This window comes from Aquarana catesbeiana, linkage group LG04 (assembly GCF_042186555.1).
Source record: "Aquarana catesbeiana isolate 2022-GZ linkage group LG04, ASM4218655v1, whole genome shotgun sequence".
Classification (NCBI taxonomy): Eukaryota; Metazoa; Chordata; class Amphibia; order Anura; family Ranidae; genus Aquarana; species Aquarana catesbeiana.
The window spans coordinates 483989034-484010797 of record NC_133327.1 but is presented as its reverse complement, the minus strand read 5'-3'; the positions used below and the strand labels follow the sequence as shown (position 1 = coordinate 484010797).

The following is a 21764-nucleotide window of genomic DNA, read 5'->3' as shown; positions in this document are numbered from 1 at the left end:
GCCTCAACCTCCGCAGCATCTCTAAACTACGTCCCTTTCTAACCAGTGAAACTACAAAGCTCCTGATTCACTCCCTGGTTATCTCTCGCCTTGACTACTGCAACTCACTCCTCATTGGCTTACCTTTAAATAGACTATCCCCCCTTCAGTCCATCATGAATGCTGCTGCCAGACTCATCCACCTTACAAACCGATCAGTGTCTGCTACCCCTCTCTGCCAATCCCTCCATTGGCTACCACTCGCCCAACGAATTAAATTCAAAATACTAACAATAAGTTACAAAGCCATCCACAACTCTGCCCCCAGCTACATCACTAACCTAGTCTCAAAATACCAACCTAAACGCCATCTCCGTTCCTCCCAAGATCTCCTGCTCTCTAGCTCCCTCATCACCTCCTCCCATATCCGCCTCCAGGACTTCTCCCGAGCCTCACCCATCCTCTGGAATTCCCTACCCCAATCTGTCAGACTGTCTCCAAATTTATCCACTTTTAGGCGATCCCTGAAGACTTTCCTCTTCAGAGAAGCCTATCCTGCCTCCATCTAACAACTGCATTATTTTCTCCATTAGCTCATCCCCCACAGCTATTACCCTTTTGTATAACTTGACCCTCCCTCCTAGATTGTAAGCTCTAACGAGCAGGGCCCTCTGATTCCTCCTGTATTGAATTGTATTGTACTTGTACTGTCTGCCCTAATGTTGTTGTAAAGCGCTGCGTAAACTGTCGGCGCTATATAAATCCTGTATAATAATAATAATAAAGTACAAGACAGAAGCGCTCGGTCTGGTAAAACTAGCGTTCGTAATGGAGATAGCACATTCGTCACGCTGTACATTTTTGGATCTTTTAATGCAGCGCATTCTTTTGTTCTTTATAATGCTAGAAGAATGAAGTTGTTTTGCTGCTGATATTCACACAGAGTTCTGACAAACTTATTTATGTATTATTTTTGTGATCTCCTTAAAGGGGTTGTAAAGGTAAAAATTTTTTCACCTTAATGCATTCTATGCATTAAGGTGAAAAAACTTTTGACAGTACCGCCGCCCCCAGGCCCCCCGTTTTACTTACCTGACGCCTCGAATCTTCGCTCCTCGTCCTCGTCAGCTTCATTGCAGCTCAGCCTGGTCGCTGATTGGCTGCAGTGGATGGATTGAAAGCAGCGCAGCCATTGGCTCGCGCTGCTGTCAATCACATCCGATGACGCGGCGCGCCGGGGGGCGGGGCCGAGTGATACAGCGAGCGGCTACAGCCGCCGGCTGTATCACGGGAGCGCGCCCGCAAGCACTCACCACCGTGCGAGGGAGCTCGCATGAAGGTGGTAAATGCTTGCGGGGAGGAGCTGAAACAGCCGCCGAGGGACCCCAGAAGACCAGGTTCGGGGCCACTCTGTGCAGAACGAGCTGCACAGTGAAGGTAAGTATAACATGTTTGTTATTTTTAAAAAAAAAAAAAATAACTTTACAACCCCTTTAATAATATTTTTAGTTTTCAGATCTCCATAATAATGTTTAGAATTATTTTTTTAGTGATTCTTTTTCCTTTTTTTATTTAAATCAAGATCTCCTTTTTTTTTGATTATTTTAAAATTATTTTCTAGTGATCTCCATAATTTTTTTGTGTGTCAAGTTACCACAACAACATTATTATCTTGTATTTTTTAACCTCGTGTCCCTTGTTATTTTGACATTCTATTTTTGAAATGTACCTGCCTACTCACAAACTGTCCTTTTTTAATAAAAACACATAGCCAAGTATTTGTTCAAAACAAAATTACCATTTATTCTAGGTCATAACAAAAGAAAGAGGGAAGGCAATGCTGGAGAAACTGCAAAAAATTGCGAAGCCTTTGTACCCCAGGGCAGACATCAACTATTTGAAAATGAAAATTGGTAGCCTGAGGAGTCAATACAATAGAGAGCACAATCTGGTCCTGGACCCTGGGAGATCAGGAACAGCAGCAGATGACATATAAGTCCCCAGGCTGTGGTACTACAACGGCCTGTGTCTTCTGTCAGACCAGACTGAACCCAGGCCATCACTCTCTTGTCTTCCTTTCATGCTTCCCTGCACGCTGTGGCTTTGTTTGTCGAGTTGTGGCAGGAGGTGGAGGAGGTGTAGGAGGAGGAGGAGGATGGATGAACTCAGAAAGGTGTGTATTTTCTGTCATTTGCCCACTCAACCCCTTATTTAGGGTCTGTAAAATTATATTCTCACATAAGAGGCATTGTCCCTTCTCCATTTCCTGCATTTTCGCTGCTATTATTCAGCCATAGCCCTCTTGAACGCTGGGGGGGTCTTTCAGGGTCTCATGAGCCCCCCGAATGAGGGCAAGTGCTGCCTCCTCCATGTTCCTCCCCTTCCTGGGCCTTTTGGGTGGAAGGCGGAGGGAAGGTACCTGGGATTGGGTCAGTCCACTGGGCCCAGCCACCTCCTGGCTGCCACTTCCCCCTGCCACCTCCTGGCTGCCACTTCCCCCTGCCACCTCCTGGCTGCCACATTCCAGACCCTCATCCTGGCTGAGGCTTTCCTGTGTATAAAAAAGGGACATAGTTTTAGTTTTTGCTTCATCAATCACACAATTTTCAGCTCATGACTGTTGCAAATTGAATGTTAATAAATAGAAAAGACTATTATTCTGACCCCAGCATTTTTCATTCTTGGCCACTACTGTCTATTGATATGTAAAACACTTTTTGTTCAATCATTAATTTCTTATCAATAATAACATCTAGTTAACATCATTAATTTTAGGACAAGAAATATGTAGAAAAATACTATACCTGCCTCAAGCTGGGCTCCTCCACTTCTTCCTGGCTGGAAGGCCAAGGTTGGTCCTCGGAAGCCTCAGCTGGGGTGGAAGGAAGTGTGGAAAGTGATGCCCTCACTTTAGTCTGGTCTTCCAGAAAACGCATTTTGTTGTAGTATCATAGACTGGGTACATACACGTCCTCTGAGGCTGCTCCTGACCTCTGGGATGCCTCTGGGAACTCTACGACGAGTACGTAACTGCAACATGGCTTCAAAATGGTCGGCTGGTCAGAACGAACTAACAGAAAGCACTGAAAAACAGAAAGGCCTGAGAAGAGCGAGCTGAAAATCAGAAACGAGCGGACAAAAGCGAACTGAAAAACAAATACGTACTATAATAATACGCACCGAAATGCAGATGCAAACTGACTACACGCACTGAAGAACAGATACGAACCCACAAGCACAAACTGAAGAGCAGTAACAATTGGAAAAGCACGAGGCTGAAAAGCGCAAATCGTCTCTCACCAAACTTCTGCTAACACGAGATAAACATGAGATTAGCAGAAGGAGCCCAAAGGGTAGCGCGCTTCGTATGGAACTTCCCTTTTCTAGTGCCGTCATACGTATTGTACGTCACCGCGTTCTTGATGGTCGAAAGTTCAGAGAACTTTTGTGTGACCATGTGTATGCAAGCCAAGCTTGAGCGGAATTCCGTCGGAAAAACCATCCATCTGACGAAAATTCATGTCATGTGTATGCAGCATTAGAGGTATATTATATCATATGGGGGAAATGGTAAAGTTTAAAAAATCTATAGAGTACATGACTATGTCTGGGGACTAAGGGGGTCAATAGATGAAGTATATGGGGATGCTGATCAGGAGGAGAGATACGTTTATGTATCAAGATTTGAACCGAGGGAAAAAAAAATGGTCCAATAGGAGGGAAGAAGATGGGAGATGATCGCTAGGGGAGAGAGTGTTTTTTTTCCTCCTTCCCCCTCTTTTTTTTTTTTTTTTGGTGGAGGGAATGGAAATTTATATGTATGAAATGCTTTGAAGTAGAAGTTCAGATATATGTATTAGTTATGTTTTCATAAGAATGTTTACAATACAAAAAGAGAATATACACAAAAAAGAAAAAGAGGAATATGAAGCGTTGGGGTAACAAAAGCTTTAAGTTCAGCCCTCCACAACAGTCCCAGTTTCTCATGTGGCCCCTTCGGGAAAATTAATTGCCCAACGCTAATCAAGGAGCACAGTGAGCAATACATTAGTGACATCACTTCAAAACTGATACGAGTAGCACTTGGAGGCATAGTGCCTAATGCCGCGTACACACAAGCGGAATTTCTGACAGAAAGAGTCCGATGGGAGCTTTTCATCGTATATTCCGACCGGTTGTATGCCCCATCGGACTTTTTCCGTCGAAAATTCAGACGGGCTTAGATAGAGAACATGTTCTATATTTTTCCGAAGCGTTTCGTCATTACGTCTTGACGCCATCTGAAGACGTAATGACGAAACGCGTCAGAGCGTGCTCACGCGACCCAGCAACCAGACCCAGACTATGTCATCCCGGACTCATCCAGGTGGGCGGGACATTCATTCTTCCGACCAGCGGTGAGCTGACGCCGTCTCACGGACAGGCTGTTTTTATCCTTAGAGCTTTTAAACTTTTATTATTTGGTAAGCGCAATATTGTAGCAGGGAGATTGGTTTGTTTCAATAAAGGATATAACACTATGGCAAGCATCCCCTCTGTTTCCTTGTATGACACATCCACCAACTTAATGAACAAGGAGAACTGACCTCTATCAGCGGGAGCAGAGCAGATCATCCCTGAGGAGAGATATCACAGGCATACCTCACTTCCACCGCAGAATTGACCACGATTAGCGGGAGCAGAGCAGATTGTTCCTGGGAGAGATATTACAGGCATATCTTATCTTTACCTTTGGTGAGCATATACACAAAGGGGTTTCTCACGAGGTGACATGGTGAAGGTATAGAGTCAGACAAATGATGCACTGGGGAAGAATCAAAGATTGGATCGTAACCCATCTGTTGCATGCATGATTCATTATCCAAAAGACTTTCTGCACTAGCCCGTTTATATGTGTAACAGATATTGTGGACTAGGACTTATTGAGTTTTATGTTACATATTGACTAGTATTAATCATACTTATGGTTGGTAATCCACTCTAAAGCGCTGTTAATATTTTCTCTTGTGGGAAGGTGCCGCTGCTGTGTCTCAGCCAATCAGGAGGGAGAATCCCGGACGGCCGAGGGGCTCGTGGACATTGCTGGCTAGAGATGGGGCTCATGAATTAGGGGGGCTGAGAGGGGCTCCTGCACACAGAAGAATGCATTAAGATAAAAAACCTTCTGACTTTACAACCCCTTTATTCTTTGTTATCAAACTATCTGCTCAAAACCTGTACAACAGCTGCTATGTATCCAGTATGATTATGAAGAATTGTCAGTGTCTATCGCATGCAAGTAGTGACCTGAACTGCTGGCATTTAGAGGCTCTCAGCACAATTTGGTAAAAAAACAAAAAAAAAAACAAAAAAAAAACTCAACTGGCCTGAAAATTGCAGGACCACGCAGCCCCCAAAATGGTGTCTGCAGATCTTGCTTGTCTTCGATACTGTCGGAAGAGATATTTACTAAAACTGGTGCACACAGAATCTGGTACAGCTTTGCATAGTAACCAATCAGCTTCTTGGTTTTATTGTCAAAGCTTAATTGAACAAGTTGAAGTTAGAAACTGATTGGTTATTATGCACAGCAGCACCAGATTCTCTGTGCACCAGTTTTAGTAACCCCCCCCCCCCAAAGTTTCCAGATTCCAAAATTACTGGATATTCTTTGCTTGTAATAGACTTAACTGAAAGCAGCTTAGACCAAACATCCAGAGGAACAGACCACATTGCAAAAGAAATAAGTCCCCTGGATGTCAAATTTCCCAAATGGAAACGCGCTTTACTAATACCATTAAGATAAGCAAAAGTCATGAGGAAGAAATTGCAGCCCTTAACGTAATCAAATACACTGTTGCGAGCTAAATTAGACAATGCCAATAACCAGAATGGTAGGTCCAACCAGCATGAATTTGGCCTCCCAGAGACTATTCCAAGAGCCTGCTCTGTAATTGTTTGTTTACTAAACACCTGGAAATGGACTATGTCCATTATGATGGTGCCTACATTGCTCCGGGGCCAATGCCACTTGATGGAGCCAGCTGCATAGCAGCAATGATCTTTTCAGCTGTCTTTAAGGGTGACATTTATAAACCATCACCGTAAGGGGCATTCTTCACACTGACCACCAATGAATTGGCTTTAACAAGGGTTATTTGATAACTGAAAATTATACCAAGGGTTCCTCAGGGGTTAAAAGCTTGAGGAAATGGAGTTCTATGCCTTTGTTAACTGATAGCTGTATTGCTATAGCACCCAGCACAAGGTTCTCCTGTTGGAAAACCTCAGATGGCGAGCAGGCAGGGGCATTTATTGCAGAAGAGACAATGGTTGATTTACTAAAGACAAATCCACTTTGCACCGCAAGTGCACTTGGAAGTGCAGTCACTGTAAATCTCAGGGCAAGATCTGAAATGAGGGAAAGCTCTGCTGATTTTATCATCCAATTATGTACAAGCAAAAATGCAGTTTATTATTTTCCTTGCATGTTCCCCTCAGATTTACACTGACTGCACTTTCAAGTGCACTTGTAGTGCAAAGTGAATTTGCCTTTAGTAAATAAACCCCAATTCATGTCTCTTCTGCAATAAAAGCCAGCCTGCTTGCAGTTTTTTACAGAGGGACTTTAGTTCTGGTTTAAAATGACAATTCGCTACTCCACTACCACTGCTTGCTCTATTGCCACTCAAAATATGTACTGGTAGCCTGACATATCATCCACACCTAGTTCGTGTTTTATTTAACCTTTTAACTTTTGTAATTTCCGGGACCCTACTTGTAATCCTGCTAGCTAGTTGCTGCCAACTATCATCATTATTGGAGACATGACTGTTTTTATATTACAAGCTTTCATGATACCTCTGTTGCCAAAGTTTACATAGTCCTTTCCATGGATTGTAAGATACCTACCACTACTCCCACTCAGTGGCGGCTGGTGGGTTCTTCTTATGGGGGGGTGGCAAACAAAACAGCCCCTCGGCGGCGGGGTGGCATGGCACAGAAACCATGGCGGCTCCGGTGTCTGCTCCTCCAGCCTTCTACGACATGCGTCTCCTCTTCCGCCAAAGCGCTAGGCATCCAATAGGATCGCCTGGCGCTTTGGACAATCGGGAAACAGGTCTCACAAACCTGCCTCCTGACAATAGCGAAAATCCACTCGCTGTAGCCACTCCACTGGGTGGGCTCCGAGCGCAATGCTCTGCACTCCGAGCCCACCTTTTTTGAAGCCTATTAGAGCCTCTGGCTCTAATCAGGTGCTTCAAAAAAACACCCACCCAGCATTGGAATCCAAGGTCCGGCGCCACTGATATGTAGATCAGGGAGCCGGACGCATGGATAGGGGAGGCGGAGCCCGTGCTCCCTCTATTGACGAGTCGTCACTGCTCCCACTAACAATCACGCATAGACCCTTTGGATATGTTCTCCTCTATATTACAATATGCTGTTGTTTTATGGATTGAGACACAAGATGGACCAAACACAAGTTCTACCTAGAAGGGAACAAAGCAAATAGCATGTTAGGCCAACAACTTAGACAGCCAGATATGATTTATAAACGAATTAAACTGAAATCAATAGATGGCTTGATTACCACCAACCAATTTAAATCGCATTCAAATGTTCCAAAGAAACATATGTCAACTATCTATTCTAAACAAAACCCTTTAATGCTTTTGCTGCCAGGCCCTGTGCTCCATTTTGTACACTCAGGTGGCCAGACCATTTTTGCAATTTTTCCTTTGCTTTTTTATTTTTCACTTATAGCTTTCAGAGTTTGTAAAAGACCCCCCAAACCATATATTTTCTGAAAGCACATTAACAGTAGAATAAAAAGAAGGTGCTACTAATTTCTAAGGTCCCACGATATTTGCGCAAATGTTTATCAAAACAATATTTTTGCTAAAAATCCACCAAAATCATGATTAGCAGATAAATACACAGCAAATTTTACATAATTCCTACTAAATATGAAAGCATAAAATGTATTGAGTTAATAAATAAAAAAATATTTGTAACTTTTAAATTCAGCCTTTTTGCAAAATGGTGAAAATCTGAAGGTTTTCATTTTTCTCTTAGAGCTTTCAGAATTTGTGAAAGACCCAAAACCATATATTTTCTGAAAGCATATTTTCTTTTTATAGGATAAAAAGAAGGTGCTACTGATTTTTTAGACCCCGTTTTATTTGCGCAAATGTTAATCAAACCAATATATTCGCAAAAAATACATTAAAACCATTAGCAGATAAAAACACTGCTAATTTTACAAAATTCCTGCTAAATTCCAACTAAATATAAAAACTTAACCTGTATGGAGTTGATGAATAACAAAAAATTTTAATTTTTACACTGCGCCTTTATTGCAAAATGGTGAAAAAATCGAAAATCGAAAATATCCAAATTTCACTAAAAATCTGGAGGTTTTCATTTTTCACTTACAGCGTTTATAAAAGACTCCCCTAAACCATATATTTTCTGGAATAAAAAGAAGGTGCTACTGATTTTTTTAGGCCCTGTGGTATTTGCCCGAATGTTTATTAACCACTTGCCGCCCAGCCATATAGCAAAATGAGGGCGGCAAAGTGGTTTCAATATCCTGACCGGACGTCATATGATGTCCAGCAGGATATCAAGCCGCTGTACGCCCTCAGGCGCGGTGTCAATCTGATACCCCGCAACACCGATATAGGTAAAGAGTCTTTGACGGAGACTCTTTACCACGTGATTAGCTGTGTCCAATCACAGCTGATCACAGTGTAAACAGGAAGAGTCGGTGATCGGCTTTTCCTCACTCACGCCTGTCAGACGCGAGGAGAGCCGAACGGCTGCTCCTCTGACGGGGGTCTGTGCTGATCCATTATCAGCTCAGCCACCCCCCCCCGAGGATGCCCACACTGGACCACCAGGGATGCCACTAGGACCACCAAGGATGCCACCATTAGTCACCACCATGTATGCCACCCTAGACCACCAGGGATGCCAATCAGTGTCCACAATGGATGCCAATCAATGCCCACAATGGATGCCAATCAGTGCCCACAATGGGCATCACTAAATGCAGACATTATTGTTTGGCAATGATTGGCATCCATCAGTAACATTTATTAGTGTACAGTGCCACCTATCAGTGCCCATCAATACCCATCTGTAGCACCTATCAGTGCCCATCTGTGCCGCCTATCAGTGCCCATCCATGCCGCCTATCAGTGCCCATCTGTGCCGCCTATCAGTGCCCATTCGTGCCGCCTATCAGTGCCCATCAGTGCTGCATATTAGTGCCACCTATCAGTGCCCATCAGTGCCGCCTATCACAGCCCCTTCAGTGCCGCATATTAGTGCCCATCAGTGCCACCTCATCAGAGCCACCTCATCAGTGCCCATCAGTACCGCCTTATCAGTGCCCGTCAGTGCAGCCCCATCAGTGAAGGAGAAAAATTACTTATTTACAACGTTTTGTAGTAGAAACAAAAAAAAAAACAAAACATTTTTTTTCAAAGTTTTCTGTCTTTTTTTAATTTGTTTAGCAGAAAATAAAAATCCCAGAGGTGATCAAATACCACCAAAAGAAATTTGTGGGAACAAAATGATAAAAATTTTGTTTGGGTACAGTGTAGCATGACCGTGCAATTGTCATTCAAAGTGCGACAGCGCTGAAAGCTGAAAATTGGTCTGGGCAGGAAGGTGTATAAGCGCCCAGTATTGAAGTGGTTAAATCAATATATTCGCAAAAAATACACTAAAACCTAGAGCTGCACGATTCTGGCCAAAATGAGAATCACAATTTTTTTGCTTAGAATAAAAAGATCACGATTCTCTCATGATTCTCGCGACGTAAAATCTTTCACAATATACAAAAAAAATTGGGCTAACTTTACTGGTTAGTTTTTATTTTTTTTTAATTCATTAAAACAGAAAATTTATATCAGATACTTACCGTAATTTTCCTTTCCTGATAGGCTCCATGGCAGCATACGTGTGGGTTGACCCCGTCTCCATAACTACCCAAGAGGACCCCTCCCTATAAATTTCAGCTGTGAGTTCCCAGCCGTGTTTCTTAACTAGCCTACTCCAAGCATTGGGAGGGACTCCTGCTGCCATAGAGCCTATCAGGAAAGGAAAATTACGGTAAGTATTTGATATAAATTTTCCGTTTTCCTTTCAGGCTTCATGGCAGCATACGTGTGGGAAATAACTCGCCAAACACACCCGGGTGGGCACAATGCTAAGCAAAGAAAATATTTTTTTTTAACACTGTCAACTGACAGCACTTTCAAACCAAAATTAACGGATGACAAGGCGGCAGGTTCAACACAATAGTGGGAAACAAAAGTATTAATAGATGACCAAGAAGCCGCTCTACATATAACTTCAGGCACTACATGACGAGAAGCCACCCAAGAGGTTGAGATACTCCGAGTTGAGTGTGCAGTCACTGCCTCTGGAGGAGCCAAGGCCTTCGCTTTATAAGCCCTTTGAATGGTCTGTACTATCCAAGCAGAAATGGATCTAATTGGAGCCTGTTTTCCTTTATTTTTCCCATGTATAAGAATGAAAAGAAAGTCTGTTTGTCTAAAAGATTCGGTAACTTCCAAATATTGACTCAAAGTATGTCCCAACAAAGTGAACTCACTGCTAGAGGCAAATCCAACCCTGTTTGCAGAAAGCTAAGGATATCCTGGACTTCTGGAGAACCACAAGGATTAGGTCTAGAGGAAATGTGTTCTGCGAACTTGGACCAGATACGCTAGTAAACTCAATTAGTGCTCTTCCGTCTGGCATTAAGAAGAGTCGGAATGGCTTCTTCTGGACAACCTAAGGCTTCAAGCCTTCCCCTCTCAAAAACCAGACCCTGAGATGTAGATGAGCAGGGCATGAATGCAGGACTGTGCCTTGGGACAGAAGATACGGCCTGAGAGGCAGAGGAATTGAATCCCGATAACTGATGAGTGTTAAGAGGGGAAACCATGGCCTGTTGGGCCAAAATGATATTACTGCTATGATTTCCACCTCCTCTGTTCTGAGGCTGCGGAGAAACTGGAGTATCACAGGTACCGGAGGGAAGGCATAAGCCTTGCTGAACCTCCATCGGTCCGTGAGGGCATCTATCCCATAGGCTTGGGGATCCTGGAACCTCAAATAGTACTCGTTGTTCATTTGAACACGAGATAGAAAGTCCGCCTGTACATTCTGAACCCCTGGAATGTAGACTGCCGAAATGTTGGACAGATTCTTCTGAGCCCAGTTCATGATTGGCTCCACCTCTCGTAAGAGAGACCAGCTGCGAGTTCCACCTAGCTTCCTTATGTAAGCCACCGCGGTTGTACTGTCCAACCGGAGCATCACTGAGGAATTTTCTATCAGATGGTGGAAGGATCTGAGCGCCTGAAAGGCTGCCCGCAGTTCCAGTATATTGGATACAATCCTTTGAGATGGTGAGCTTCATCTGCCCTGAGCCACTTTCGATAGGCAATGAGCGCCCCAGCCCCGATTGCTGGCATCTGAGGTTATTGTAACCCATGTGATGGGAAGAATCGAGTGGCAGTTGCGGAGATTTTTCCCTTGGAGCCACCAAAGGAGAGACTCTCATGGATGGAGTGAGGAGGATGCGCTGACTCTTGCTGGGGGAATCCCATTGTTGGAATGGGCGAGTGTGCCATTGCGCCCACTTCATCATGGGAATGGTGGCTGCCATTGTGCCAATCACCTTCAGACATTGAAGAACGGACAGGTGAGATGAAGCGAGGGTTGAGTGGATCCTGTCCTAGATCACCACAATCTTCTCCTCGGGTAGCGAGATGGTGCCTTCTAGTGTGTTGAAATGGGCACCTAGAAATGTGAGATGGATTCAGGTGACTGTTCTCCAAATTCAGGAGCCATCCAAACTTTTGGAGAGCGGCAATTACTAGGCTCCTGTGCTCTAGAAGTTGACCCTTGTCCTGGGCTAGAAGGAAGAGGTCGTCTATATAGTGGTGAAGACGAACTCCTTTGACTCGGAGCAACGCAACAACAGCTAACAGAACCTTGGAGAACACCCGAGGTGATGTCATGAGACCAAATGGAAGGCAGGTCAACTGTAAAGCCGCGTACACAAGAGCGGACTTTTCGACCGGACTGGTCCGACGGACCGAGTTCGGCGTACAATTCGACCGTGTGTGGGCTTCATCGGACCTGCAGTAGACTTTTTCGGTCGAAAATCTGACGAACTTTAGATTTGGAACATGCTTCAAATCTTTCCGACGGACTCGAGTCTGGTCGAAAAATCCACTCGTCTGTATGCAAGTCCGATGGACAAAAAACGACGCTAGGGCAGCTATTGGCTACAGGCTATCAACTTCCTTATTTTAGTCCGGTCATACGTCATCACGTACGAATCCGTGGGACTTTGGTGTGATCGTGTGTAGGCAAGTCCGGTCGTTAGAAAGTCCATCGAAAGTCCGTCGTAACTCCTTTGAAAGTCCGTCGGAGAGACCGCCGGACCTTTTTTGTCAAAAAGTCTGACCTTGTGTACGCGGCATAAGTGTTGATCGCCCACTGCAAAGCGAAGGAACTTTTGGAAGTCTGCCGCCACTGGAACGTGAAAGTAGGCATCTTTCAAGTCTATTGACATGAACCAGTCCCCTAGATGAACGGACTGTTGAATCGCTAATAGTGATTCCATCTTGAATTTTTCCTTTCGGATAAACTGGTTGAGATAAGTCAAATCTATGACTGGCCTCCATGTACCGTTCTTTTTCTGCACCAAGAATAGAGGGGAATACATGCCTTTGCCTCGTTCGCCATCTGGAACAGGAATGGCTGCACCTTGAGCCAATAAAGAGCTTACGTAAGCTAAAAGAACTTGTTTCTTTTCCTCTGAACTTGGAAGATTTGTTGGCATAAATCTTAGTCTGGGAGTGCTGTTGAAAACCCAGGTGTGGCCTGAGTAGACCGTCTTGACAGTCCAGAAATCCCGAATTGAGGCCACCCAAACTTGCCGAAAGTGGAGAAGGCGAGCCCCCACCTGACATGTTTGAGCGGGCCCAATTTCAAAAGGACTTAGTGGAGTCCTGGTTACCAGAAGAAGCCCCTTTTGTGGGCTTTTTAAAAGAGGACTGCCTGGATTTCCAAGATCTTGAAAATTCCCGACCAGGCCTGTAGCTGCGTGCTTCCCTTGCATGGTTGGTGTTCTGCGTTCTTGAAAAGGTGCGCTTCTGGTTCTGTAAACGCCTATCTTGAGAACGCCTCCCCCAGAATGGCAGAAGCTAGCCTGATTTCCTGAATAGGGGAGCTCTTGGCTGCTTCTTCAGAGATACCTCTAATGCCGCGTACACACGGTCGGACTTTACGGCAGACTTTGCCCGACGGACTTTTCGACGTACTTTACGACGGACTTTCTGAATGAACGGACTTACCTACACACAATCCACCAAAGTCTGTCGAATTCGTACGTGATGACGTACGACCGGACTAAAACAAGGAAGTTCATAGCCAGTAGCCAATAGCTGCCCTAGCGTGGCTTTTTGTCCGTCGAACTAGCATACAGACGAGCGAACTTTTCGACCGGACTCGATTTCGACGGATTAATTTAAAACATGTTTCAAATCTAAGTCCGTACAACTTTTGAGAAAACAAAGTCCGCTGGAGCCCACACACGATCGAATTGTCTGAAGAAATCCAGTCCGCCGGGCAAAGTCTGCCGTAAAGTCCGCTCGTGTGTACGCGGCATAAGAGATTTGTTCACATTATCTGACCATGCCTCTAAAGCTTTAGAGACAGCTGCTAAGGCCAGGGCTGGTTTGCACACTGTGCCTGCTGTCAAATAAATCCTTTTTAGGTCGGAATCAATCTGTTTCTCCAGAGGATCTTTAAATAAGACCGTAACTTCGAGAGGGAGAGTCACATACTTCACAAGTCTCATTAATGCAGCATCCACCAAGGGAGCTGACTCAAGGTGTTTAACCTCTTCTTCCTTGAAAGGGTATAGTTTTGAGATTTTAGACTGCATAGAACTTTTTCTATCCATCTTGCCCCATTCTTCAGATATTATGGCTCCTACTTCAGTGAGAAAAGAAAATAATGACGCTCCTTGCTGAGCTGTTTGAAAAATTTTCTCTGTTTAGGAGGAGAAATTACTGGGTCTTCCCAATTCAAAGCGTCCTTAACAGCTTTCACCAGAGAAGGAACCAGGGCGTATTCAAAGCCCATCCCAGGATCATCTGCTTCTGAAGGGGGAGCTGACTGGTGACTAGGTTGGGAAGACTCCCATGTCTCATGGACTGGCCCCTCTTCTGACAGGGGAATCAGTGGATCTGAAGGAGAATCACAAGGCTTTCCAGCATCTTTCTCCTGTAGCAACTCTTTCACGACCAGCTTAATTAGTGTTTCCAGGTGTTGGTCTGCACCTTCTCTCTCATTAGCTGCTTTAGAAAAACAGCGGTCACAGAGAAACTTGCTGACTGGAACTGGGGCCCTACATCCCCAACATGTTTTCTCCAGTCCCCTACTATGAGATGAGGGGGGGTGAGGAGAGCCTCTACTGTGATCTTTAGACTTAGAGGATGAACCATGGTGTCTAGAACCAGAGGAGGAGTGCCAGTGGTGTGATTTAGAAGACCCGCTCCTTCTGCAGGAACTACTTTGTCGTTGGTCAGACCTAGAAGGGCTGAGGAAAGGGGATAGACAGAAAAAGAGAGAGAAAGGCACAAAGTTAGGAATAATGCCTACACTCCACTCTCTTCCCCCCAGCAGGCAAGTAAAGAAAAAACACTTTTCCAAGTCTTACCTGCTGCGAGAGGACTGGCCACCAGGAGGCAGTGAAGAGTCCATGACTGATACTGAAATTACTGCAGGTGGAACAGACAATACATCAGGTATCAGCAAGAGAGAAAGTGCAAAAAAATCAGACCCATCTGAATTGCACTTACCTGGGGTAGGCTCTGCAGATGCTCAGGGAAGTCGCCGCTATGCCCACAATTATTCCAGAGATCTGCAGGCCTCCCCAGGCTTTTAAAATTGGCGCCGCATGACGTCAGGGCCGTGCCAGGCCTGCGATCCTTGTGCGCATGCGCAAACCAGGCCTCGCTATCATTCCGGGGCCGCGTATGCGCAGAACGCAGACGGAACCCGGAACCCGGAAGTAGAGGGAGGGGCGGCTGGAACGCACAGGGAACCAGCCGCTGCATAGGCATAACGTATGAAAGGATAGGCAATACAGGAAAACAAACCACAAACATAAACACTGCTGCCATGAAGGCGATCGCTTACCACCACCTACGATCAATTCGGCCAGGAACGTCCATACACACACATCGGGCTTTCAGGCAGATAATGGCCACATGCATACTGCTAGGCAAACAGGCCTGTGCGCACTTGTCTCTTCAAATGGTAGACATGAATCCAGCTCTTCAGCGATTACTCTGCAATACACTCCATACCCTGCTAACAGTCAAGGCTTATTGGAGGGACGTGACATCACATCATTCGGCCGATACGATCGTAGGACATCGTCTTCAGGTAGGAGAACCAAAACATATGGTCCTATGGAGGAGGACAAAAAAGGAACACGGCTGGGAGCTCACAGCTGAAATTTATAGGGAGGGGTCCTATTGGGTAGTTATGGAGGCGGGGTCCACCCACACGTATGCTGCCATGGAGCCTGTCAGGAAAATAATTTTTTTCCAAAAAAATAGCATTTGAAAGACCGCTGTGCAAATACAGTGTGACATAAAATATTGCAACAACCACTATTTTATTCTCTAGGGTCTCTACTAAAAATATATATAATGTTTGGGGGTTCTAAGTAATTTTCTAGCAAAAAAAATGATTTTAAGTTGAAACCAACAAATGTCAGAAAAAGGTTTAGTGTTTAAGTGGTTAAACTTTCCTCACTTACACACAAAGTCTATTTCATTGACAAATTGTTACAATGTTTAGAGTAAGAGCCCTTGCACACTGGGGCGGGGGCGGCGTCGGCGGTAAAACGCCGCTATTATTAGCGGCGTTTTACCGTCGGTATTCGGCCGCTAGCGGGGCAGTTTTACCCCCCGCTAGCGTCCGAGAAAGGGTTAAATACCACCGCAAAGCGCCTCTGCAGAGGCGCTTTGCCGGCGGTATAGCCGCGCCGTTCCATTGATTTCAATGGGCAGGAGCGGTAAAGGAGCGGTATACACTCCGCTCTTTCACCGCTCCGAAGATGCTGCTGGCAGGACTTTTTTTACCGTCCTGCCAGCGCACCGCTCCAGTGTGAAAGCCCTCAGGGCTTTCACACTGGATACACAGCAGCGGCACTTTCAGGTCGGTTTGCAGGCGCTATTATTAGAGCAATAGCGCCTGCAAACCGCCCCAGTGTGCAAGGGCTCTTAGACTTAGTTCCACTGCTAAAGAATGTTATGATTCTTGGCAGACTGCCCAGTTTTTTTCTTCCTTTCTTTTGATGGCTGTGGCTTCAGAAGAGCAGAGAGAATTTTTTTACATAGCAAGAATCGTGAAACACTTTTATCAAGATTGCAACGGGGAAAAAATCGTGATAACGATTCTTGAGGATTAATCGTGCAGCTCTTCTAAAACCATTATTAGCAGAAAAAACAGCTAATTTTACAAAATTCTTGCTAAATTCCAACCAACTATAAAAGCTTAACCTGTTTTGAGGTAATACATAACAAATATTTGTAATTTTTTTTTTTGCGCCTTTTTTGCAAAATGTCTAAAATCGAACGTACGCAAAAATGTAAATATATATATTTCTCTAAAAATCTGGTTTTTAATTTTTCATTACAGTATTCAGAATTTGTGAAAGACCCCCCAAACCATATATTTTCTGAAAGCATAGGACTAGTAGAATAAAAAGAAGGTGCTGATTTTTGAGGCCCCCACAATATTTGAGCAAATGTTTACCAAAGCAATATTTTCACTAAAAATACACTAAAATCATTATTCGCCACAAGACTCGTGGCCATTCATTAAAATTAGAAGAAAAGAGGTTTAACCTTAAACCACGTAGAGGGTTCTTTACTGTAAGAGCTGCAAGGATGTGGAATTCCCTTCCACAGGCAGTGGTCTCAGCGGGGTGCATCGATAGTTTCAAGAAACTATTAGATAAGCACCTGAACGACCACAACACACAGGAGTATACAAGGTAATACTGACATATAATCACACACATAGGTTGGACTTGATGGCCTTGTGTCTTTTTTCGACCTCACCTACTATGTAACTATATATATGCTTTCATGCACACAGAATATACATTTTGTCTGTCTAATGCCGCGTACACACGACCGGACTTTACGGCATACTTGGTCCGGCGATCTTTCCAACGGACTTTGTAGCGTAGGTGCGCCGGACTTACAAACAGACGGACTTGGACACACACGATCACTCCAAAAGTCCGATGGTTTTGAACGCGGTGACGTACAGCACGTATGACGGGACTAGAAAAAGGAAGTTCAAGCCCCACTACGCCACCCTTTGGGCTCCTTCTGCTAATCTTGTGTTTATCTCGTGTTAGTAGAAGTTTGGTTAGAGACGATTCGCGCTTTTCACACTTCAGCTTATTTCGATCGTTTTCTGCGGTTCACTTTGTGCTTGTGAGGTTTGTATCTGGTTTTCAGTGCGTGTTGGTCAGTTCGTAACCTGCCTAGCAGGCCGTTCTGGTCCGCTTGTTCCTGATTTACAGGTCGCTTTTCATAGGCCTTGCTGTTCTTCAGTGCGTTTGTTCTAAGTTTGTTTGTTTGACCAGCCGACCGTTTTGAAGCCATGATGCATGGACGTTCTCGAGTTCGTGCTGCGTGGGGACTTGGAGTTGGGGTTAATACTTTGACCTGAGTCCAGTCCATGAACAGGGAGAGGAGGAGTTCATGGATGAAGAATTGGTTGCGCCAGTGTGACCAATTCTCGCACATGCCTTTGCTCCATGAGATCCATGACAATAATCCTGAGGATTTCAGGAATTATCTCAGGATGACGGACCCTGTTTTTGAACATCTGCTGGCTATGCTGACCCCTTATATCTGCAGGCAGGATACCTGCATGAGGCAAGCCATCACTGCGGAGCAGAGGCTAGTTGCCACATTACGTTACTTGGCGACTGGGAGAAGTCTTCAGGACTTGAAGGACTATATGAAGGTAAATTTTTTATCCTTTAACATTACATAATATGTATTTAATGTTTGCTAATGTATTGTCTAAATATCCTCGTTACATAATTACCATGCTTGGAATATGCTGTGAATGTCCCCTTTATCTTCATGCATGCCTGTTTTTTTTAATCAATCATTTTTTGCCCTACATGCATAATTACCTTCACTAACCTCTCCACCATGCAATCCTGGGTCCATTTATACCTCTAGCCTATAGTCCCTTTAACAATGTATATTGTCAGCTCCATTGTACTGCTTTCCCCTCCCCCACCCCATCAAATGTTTCCAAATGTCAGGTGTGTTCTTCTCCCAAATTAGAACCCCTCCCCCACCCCCTCAAATGTTTCCAAATGTCAGGTGTGTTCTTCTCCCAAATTAGAACCCCACCCCCACCCCCACAAATGTTTCCAAATGTCAGGTGTGTTCTTCTCCCAAATTAGAACCCCACCCCCTCAAATGTTTCCAAATGTCAGGTGTGTTCTTCTCCCAAATTAGAACCCCTCCCCCCACATACAAATTGAATGGTCCATCAGAGGGGGTGAGTAATCTTATAAGTGGGCCTTATGTATTTTTGATTTTTGAAATAACACATTTTAGAGTTGAAAATGCTTTTATTGGTATGAAGTAACAAAAGGAAATAATACAGTTGACATAAAATATTGTACTGTAAAAGGATAACCAGCGTGCCAAATGGCTATCGCCCACAGCAAGGCTGGTACCTGTAAAAGCAATAAAAGTCATATAAACAAATTATGTCAAACCATAAAATGGTAAGATGGAAAAAGAGAAGACAAAGGGGGAGAAGTAGGATTAAAGGTAAGAGAAAGAAAAGGGTGGGAGGGAAAGGGGGGATCTGCTGGTGGGGAACGGAGAGGAAGGACTCTGGTATGTCAGTTATGGGGTTGTAATAGGATTCAGAGGGCATTCAAATTATGGAGGAAGCTGGATTTGGGAGGGCGAAATAACACATTTTAAAAATGTTCGACTGCTGTTGTTCAAGAATGTTTTTGTGTAATCTGCTAGCAAAGTTATGTTTAAAGTACTTATATATATTTTTTTCTTGTTTGGCTCCACAGTTTCCTTCCAACCCACAGGAATGGCAGACTGTGGCCTCCCAGTTCGCTGACCGTTGGGACTTTCCCAACTGTGTCGGGGCGATTGATGGGAAGCATGTCTGCATTGTGCCACCACCCCATTCGGGGTCTTACTACTTTAACTACAAGGGGTTTCATGGTGTAGTATTGATGGCGGTGGTCTCGGCACAATTGGATTTTATGTTCGTGGACGTGGGGAAGAGCGGCCGGATGTCGGACGGAGGAGTCTTTGCACAGACAGAGTTGTGCCAGCGTCACCAGACTGGTGGCCTGGGATTGCCACCCGATGACCAGAACGTTGATGGACTCCCCTCAGTTTTCATCGCTGATGAAGCGTTTGCTCTTGGCGAGCACTTGATGAGGCTGTTCCCCCAAAGGTTCCTCACCCCTGAAAGGAGGGTATTTAATTACCGGCTGGCCAGAGGAAGAAGAGTTGTGGAGAATGCCTTTGGGACTCTGGCCAGCCGGTTCCGTTTGTTCCTCTCGGCCATAAATCTGGCGGAATATAAACTAAATCATGTGATAATGGCTTGCTGCATTCTCCATAATTATTTGAGAAGACATTCGGCTACATATATTACCTCAGTTGGGCCTGAGGCCGGACTTAGTGGTGAAGATCCACTCACAGGCCTGGATACTGGCCGTACTGGCTTGGCCCCCCAAACCGCCCGTCAAGTGCATGACAGATATGTCAATTATTTTAATGGTCGGGGGGCCATTGCAATGCAAGAACAACTTTAATCTTTTACCAAATAAACACAAATTATTTTGGCTAAAATCTCTTGTTTTTATTCTTGTTTGTCTCCTAGTGCACTTGTAGTGGCCTTTCGTTAATAAGGCCTTTGTCACTGTAAACACACAAAAAATTAATAAACTGTTATTGATAAATAATAAGCCACACACATTGTAGTAGTAAAAACATTTTACTGTGCGCACATTGAAAGGTGCATTTTTTTTACGTGTTTAGGTTTTTTTTGTTTTGTTTTTTTTTTAGGAACAATATCATTTTTTAAAAAAATATTTAAAGTTTATGCAGATTTCTCAAAAATATTTTTGGTTTACAAATTTAGGCTTGACAACAGGGTTTTTAAACACATAATACAAAAAAATAATAGGAACTTACAAAGCTCAACATGTCAAAAACGGTGTATTTTGTGTGTGCAATCACTTTTTTCCTCTCACAAACTAACATTATTATGAGGAAGGGGTTGCAAACACAAAACAAGTACATTGATATCCCCTGATGGAAGATAGCACATGATGACACACCGTGTGCATCTGCAAAATTTTTATATTACTATTTGACAACTTCTAAACTTTAAAAAATGTAAAACTTGACAATGAAATGAAGAACATGATTGATGCTTTTAGGCAAAAAGTGATTAGATTCTGCCCAAAACATCAATCATGTTCTTCATTTCCTGTTGCATGCTGTCCAGCTGATTTCTCATGCTGTCAATTTGTTCACGCATTCGATCAATTTGGCCATTCCACACCATTATCTGCCCAATGAGTCTTTGTGCACTGTCTGTGCTAAATGGCTCCGCCGCTTGGCCTTCCACAACCAGAACATCTCCTAAAATTTGTGGATACATTTTTTTTAAAAATATGCACGCCTAGATAGATTACCTTAAGCTAGGGTGTCAGTCACTCACTTGGTGGGGTGCAAATATTGCACACTTCCTCCACCTCTCCTTCCTCAAGATCGTTGGGTGGGCGTGGTCTTGAGCTGGGGCTTGGGGTAATTTCTGCTTCAGGCTGGTGACTTGGGAAGGTCCTGGGATCCTCGGACTGTTGTCTGAATCTTTTCTCCCCTATGAGAATGAAACAAAAGGTATACTTAAAACACAGTGATATTTCAGTCCTGAAACAGGAATATGAAACCTTGCTTAGAAGTTGTGGACAATTGTCAGTTTGTTCCCAAAAACTTTTTGAATACAGGATTCAAATTCACTCTGAACAAAAATGCTAAACAATACACATTTTAATGCAAGTTTCACAGATGCAGACACCTCAAGTATCCCCTGGAGCCCCTATGTGTATTACCCTCAAAAATTTTCTCTGGTGTCACATAGTACACTAGTGCTCTTGAGTCCAGATGTGGAAACAGCTGCTATGTCCTGTCCTTACATTACACTGAATAATTTTTTAACAAGCATTCTAGTTTCAAACACATGTAAACAACATCCCCACATTTTTGGAATACAACAAATTATCAAGACCTAAATATATGTCCAACCCTGTACCATCGTATTTCTTGCAAAACAAACGTAATTTTCTTATTATCATATGTAGTTTCAAAAGAACGGTCTTTACGAACGATGCTGTAGAAACGAAAAGCATATGGATCAACATGCAAGTTAAGTATCTCAATAGGAACACACAACAAGTACTTACTTCTTGATTCGCCAATATTGTTCAGGCCCCACATGTAGATTAGCCGCTTGCCGACCGCCTCACGCAGATATACTGCGGTAGAAGGGCTCGTACAGGCAGAATCACGTGCCTGTACATTCCCCTTTAAGAGGCGGCCAGCTGGCACGCGCGCCGTGAGTCGGGTCGCGGGTCCCGCAGACTTGATCGCCGCGGGGATACC

The 21764-nt window shown here is 44.1% G+C and overlaps 1 protein-coding gene across 4 annotated transcripts in view; it reads right to left on the bottom strand.

Moving 5' to 3' along the window:
- CDC42EP3 (CDC42 effector protein 3) overlaps positions 1-21764 on the bottom strand; it is a 190994-nt gene that overhangs the window by 57337 nt on the left and 111893 nt on the right. For 2 of the 4 annotated variants that reach the window (XM_073627637.1, XM_073627636.1), the window contains one exon: positions 20798-20982. The exons of 1 other annotated variant lie outside the window; for it this stretch is intronic. The gene's annotated coding sequence lies outside the window, so the exon portion shown is untranslated. The remainder of the gene's footprint in view (positions 1-20797; positions 20983-21764) is intronic. One more of the 4 variants, XM_073627638.1, reaches the window with a different exon arrangement.